Below are 6476 nucleotides of genomic sequence, written 5' to 3' on the forward strand. Positions count from 1 at the left end.
TGACAATGGTACTGAATTTTTGAATTCCAAATGTAAAGAATTATTCTCTTCTCTTGGAATTGTGCATCAAACGTTTTGTGCTTACACACCCCAACAGAATGGGGTGGTTGAAAGAAAGCATAGACACATACTAAACACTGCTAGGGCCTTGAGGTTTCAGGCTGCTATTCCTATTTCATACTGGGGGCATTGTATTAAGGCAGCAGTTTATTTGATAAATAGAATTCCATCAGCAATGCTACAAGGTAAATCTCCACATGAACTACTCTATGGCTCTATTCCTGATCTAGATCATTTGAGAGTGTTTGGTTGCCTTTGTTTTACATCAGTTTTGCCCAGAACTGATAAGTTTGTTCCAAGGGCAAAGAAAGGAGTCTTTATGGGATATGCAGAAACACAAAAGGGGTATAGAATATTGGATTTGGAGTCTCATTCTTTTCATGTTAGCAGGGATGTGAGATTTGTAGAGAATCAGTTCCCTTTTCAGTCTGATTCCAACCCTCAGCTTCCTGAATTGTTTGATTCATCTTGGTTACCACAGTCTGAGTTTTCTCTGGATCCTGTTACTGATAAGCATCCTCCAGCACCAGTTGTGGACTTGCCAGATGTTGAAGTAGCAGATAACATACCTGGTCATACTGAGTCTATGGATACAGTGTCAATTGATGAAAATGATCGAGAAGAGGTCACAATGGCATCTCCAGAAAATTGCCATATTGTACCAGTTGCAGAACCTGCTGTTGAAATCTCTGAACATGCAAGGCCAAATAGATCCCTTAAACCCCCTATTTGGCATAAGGATTATATTATGCCCAATCCTTCAAGACAAGTTCACATTGCATGCCTTTATCCTATTGCTGATTATGTAGCATATTCAAAGATCAGTTCTCCCTATAAAACTTTTCTAACTGTTCTTTCAAATGTATCTGAACCTGCTAGTTTCAAAGAGGCCTCCAAATGCAAGGAATGGGTTGTTGCAATGCAAGAGGAGATCAATGCTTTAGAGCAAAATCACACCTGGTTTGTAGTGGATCTCCCACTTGGCAAAAAGGCTATTGGATCTAAATGGGTGTACAAAGTTAAGCTTCAGGCTAATGGTCAGGTTGAAAGGTACAAAGCCAGACTGGTTGCCAAGGGGTTCAGCCAACAGGAGGGTCTAGACTATCATGAAACTTTTTCACCTGTAGCTAAGATGGTCACAGTCAGGACTGTTATTAGTGTAGCAGTATCACACAACTGGCCTCTTCACCAAATGGATGTCAATAATGCCTTCTTGCAGGGTGATCTTCTTGAGGATGTTTATATGGACATGCCACAAGGTTTTCAGAGGCAAGGGGAGTACAAGGTGTGTAAGTTGTTGAAGTCTTTATATGGACTAAAACAGGCCTCAAGACAATGGAATCTACAATTATTAAAAGAAAAATATTTTTGTTTACACTAGTCTTATAGTAGTTCTTCTATTTTCTGAAGATGATAATTTTCTTATAAAGAACCTATGAATGAGATATATAAAAAATGAGTTTAAGTTTATTATTCATTTGTTATATACTATTAAAATATTGAAATTATGGGTTAAGAGTTGGTTAAATAGAAACTTTCAAAACCCTTTTTTTTCTCAATTTTTATCAATTATTTGATAATTATTAATACCAATTTGTACTTTCTGCCAACTCGATTTCAATACTAAGTAAGCTCCTCATCGCATAAGTAAGAAAGTTCAGCTACAAAGGGTAAAGAGAGGGGCGAAGTAAGTACTAAATAATTTCTTTTTTCCTTTACTTGTTGATGTAAAATCATCTTCCATTCAATAGAAAATTCTTTCAATTCAATGAAAAAGATTCTCATATTCCCACAATTTAAGTAGATGCGAGATATAGAAATTCTCTTTTCGGAGTTGTGGAAGCTCTGTCCCGCTAGAGTCCATATGATCATTCCCTTTTTACAAAAAAGGATGGACAAGAGATAGCAGTGATTCTTATATATGTCGATGATTTACTCATCACAGGTAGCAGCAGTAAGATGATACATGAGTTAAAGGACTCACTTCACAATAGGTTCAAAATGAAAGACCTTGGTAATCTTAAGTATTTTCTGGGCATTGAAGTCATGAGGTCTACAACAGGCACACTTCTCAATCAGAGGAAATATGCCCTTGAACTTATATCAGACACTGGTCTGAGTGGTGCCAAGCCAGTGAGCACACCATTGGAAGCAAATGTCAAACTTACAACAGTAGAATATGATGAGTTAACTGGGACTGCTAATGATCCTGTGTACAAGGATTTCACAACTTATCAAAGGATGGTTGGTAGATTACTATATCTTACCATTACCAGGCCTGACATTAGCTTTGCAGTCCAGGTTTTAGCACAATTCATGCAAAGGCCTAAACTCTCACATTGGGAAGCAGCTCTGAGGTTAGTCAGGTACATCAAGAATTGTCCTGGTCAAGGAATACTGTTGAGTAGTACAAAAGGCTTGGAACTTGAAGCATTTTGCGACTCAGACTAGGCAGCATGTCCAAACACAAGAAGGTCTGTGACAGGTTATATGGTTAAACTAGGGGATTCACTAATTTCCTGGAAGTCAAAAAAGCAGCACACAGTGAGTAGAAGTTCTGCAAAGGCTGAGTACAAGAGTATGGCTGGTGCAGTAGCAGAAATTACTTGGCTGGTTGGGGTGTTGAAAGAATTGAATGTGCAGGTTATAACTCCTATAAGACTGTATTGTGATAGTAAAGCAGCACTACAAATTACAGCTAATCCCATCTTTCATGAGAGAACTAAACACATTGAAATAGACTGCCATTTTGTAAGGGAAAGGATCAAAAGTGGACTTATACAACCTACTTATGTCAATACCAAACAACAGCCAGCAGACATATTGACAAAGGGTCTAGAAGCAGCTTCTCACCACTTGCTACTGTCCAAGCTTGGAGTCTTCAACATATACGCAGACTAAAGCTTGAGGGGGAATATTGAGAATAAGTAGTTAGTTTGTTAGTTAAGTTTCTGTTATGTAACTAACTCTGCCAGCTGTATTAGTTTGTTAGAGAATGCACAATGTGTGATCTATGTGTGATCTATATAAGGAGCACATTCTCCTTTATTGTAATCAATCAGAAATAAAAATCCTCTTTCCTCTCTTCTTCAATTCTTCTGTTCCTTCCATAACTGCTTCCATGGAAGAGTAGCTTCCATGGCTTCTATCATAAAAGCTTAAGGTTTACAGAACTGACAAAAGTCTCGTTCTAATTCAAGATTGTGTCAAACTATAAGTCCTTCTCCTCAATCAACATAAATGCCAAAACCACACACAAACAAGTAGCATTCAGAGAAAAAACATCCTTATGCGATGACAACTCCAACAAGTAGTTCCCTTCTTCCCGATGAAATCATAACAGAGATCCTCTTAAGGCTTCCCACCAAATGATATAAGTTGTTGTGGTTTATGAAGAGATGTTGTATTCATGATTTGGACCTTAGTCATATTTTGATACTAGATATATATATCAATGCACGAATACACTACACTAATTTTGGACCTTGGACCTCAAGCATTTTTTGATGTTAGATATATGTACTTTGATACACGATATATGTATCTATGCATAAATACACTAATGAAATTGATATCGATACATATGATGAAATCAAATACACTAGATAAAATTGGTTTTGGATACACATATGCATTCTGAAATATAGATACACAGGGAGATATGTAAGCAAGAGAGAAGAGAGTAGAGCGAGATAGGCAAGCAAGAGATGAGAGATGAGAGCGAGATAGGAGTAAGTAAAAACATAGCCAGTGTATTTCAGATACATGTAAATTACAGTTGTATACAATGTATCTGAAATAAATTACACCAAAATTGACCAACATGTATCTGATATACATGTTTCAGAGTTCATCAAAAATACAATATATCTAGCAAACAGACAGTTGTACGAATGATAATTTGATAAACTAATGTGTTTGGACATAATTACAACCTCAACTGATGGATTTGTGTTGTTTCCTCCTATGAAAAACACATTTAACTGATATCCATTGTTGATAGATCTCATACAAAAAACATATTTGACTTATAGCTATCATATTTGATATATCTAAATTCACATTGATTTGTTTTATAACGCGTAGTCATGATTATAACGTCTAATTTTGGATAAATGGAGAAAATATTAATGTTAAACTCGAAATATAAAGTAATCAAGACTATCTTCCGTATCGTAAATTTGAATGCTCAAATATTATAGCTAAAACAAAGATTGACCTGAATATGGCTTGTGACATAAAACTAAATGAGTTTTCTTTATTGGGAAAATTATGCAAAATAACAAACATTTAGCCTATATTAGGTACTATAGAGCTACAGTTTAAAAAATTGTAATTCACGGCTACAGTTTCCTCAATTCTTGTTATTCACCTGATTTGTATAAATTCAGAATTTGTAATAATTCAGTTTCTGATTGTATAAATTCAGAATTTTGTATATGCTTATCCTAGCTATTTGTATACGATTTATAAAAACTCTATAATAAATTACCCTGTTTGTATATTGACAAACGAGATATACAACTGGAGTTTTGAAAATTTTCTAAATGTATAAATGTAGATTTTGTATATACTTACCCTATTTGTATATTCGCAAGCAAAATATACAAACGGCAGCCTCCATAGCAAACATAACTATAGCTATGGAATGCAATTATTGAAACTATAGTTATAGAGCCTTATTATGTCTATTATGTTTGTTATTTCTAAATTTTTCTCTTCTTTATTTCATGTGTTATTCGTGTTATTTTATTTTAACTCATTTTATCGCCTCTTTATTTATTTTTAATTATGTGTTCATTTGATTTGTCCTATATTTATCTTTATTGTTTCGATAAGAAAATAATTTCCATGTTCGAAATTCTTCGAAAAATTACTAACATGTAATTTTTCTATAAATGAAAGTCATATATTAACGTTTGAATAAAGTCTTTTGACTTTTATTTCATTCGATAAATTAGATATAAATATCTAATATCAGAACATAAATATTTCAAGTTCAATCATAAATGCGTAAGAGCGTATATATATGCCAATTTTTAGACATGCTTATATGAACTCGTGACTTCAGATACAAATCTTTTCAATCTCAATCGCGTTTGTTTGAAGTTGAGCCAAAAATAACTACTTAATATATAGCTTCTTAGCTTCCAACAAGCTAGGATCATAATTTTATGGGCAAAGGACATAAATCACATACTTTAAAGCCAAAATGACCATTTGTCCCTTATAAGTTTAAAATGACTGAAATCCCTCAAAAATTTAAAACACGGATACAATAATTCAGCACTGATACATTAAATATATGACGCGGATACATTATTAATTAACTGTGTCTAGTTTATTTCATGTGTTAATGTATCAATATATGATTGTTCTGCTTAATGTATCGTTGAAATTTGTTGAAACAGTACGGAAACATTACAGGCTAAAATTATGATACAATAACTGTGTCTAATTTATGTCATGTGTTAATGTACCAATATATGATTGTTCTGATTAATGTATCGTTGAAACAGTAAGGAAACGTTACTGTCTAAAATTATGATACAATAACTGTGTCTAGTTTATTTCATGTGTTTAATGTATCAATATATGATTGTTCTGCTTAATGTATCGTTGAATTTGTTGAAACAGTACGGAAACATTACAGGCTAAAATTATGATACAATAACTGTGTCTAGTTTATTTCATATGATAATGTATCAATATATGATTGTTCTAATTAATGTATCGTTGAAATTTGTTGAAACAGTACGAAAACATTACTGGCTGAAATTATGATACAATAACTGTGTCTAGTATATTTCATGTGTTAATGTATCAATATATGATTGTTCTGATTAATGTATCGTTGAAATTTGTTGAAATAGTACGAAAATAGAACTTTGTAAACAACTCGAAAGTCCTCGACATTCATGTACTTTTTCAAATCTTGTACAAAGTCATTGTTGTATGTTGCACCAAATTTCAAATAGTGTGTAGGGATTTGCTTGATAACATAACTCATAGTCTGTAAGAATCCAAAAACATAACAGAATATTATGCAAAAATAACAACCTATTATTAAGATGATACAAAATATGACACATTGCTAAGAAAGACACATTAATGACTGAGATACAAAAAATAACAGATACACAAACAGACCCACAAACAAAACACATACGATACACATGCATACCAAAAATAAAACACATTATATGTAACTGATACAACTTTTACTATGAAAGACACATTATATGTAACTGATACAATATTTAGTATGAAACTTGAAATAGCAGATACACATACACAGACCCATAAACAAAACACAAACGATACATTAATGACTGAGATCTACTGAACAATGCATGTTATAACAGTTGAAATAAAATACATTATAATTTGACTTAGTTTGTGTTTTGTTTATGGGT

Source organism: Solanum tuberosum, unplaced genomic scaffold, assembly GCF_000226075.1.
Source record: "Solanum tuberosum cultivar DM 1-3 516 R44 unplaced genomic scaffold, SolTub_3.0 scf00110, whole genome shotgun sequence".
NCBI lineage: Eukaryota > Viridiplantae > Streptophyta > Magnoliopsida > Solanales > Solanaceae > Solanum > Solanum tuberosum.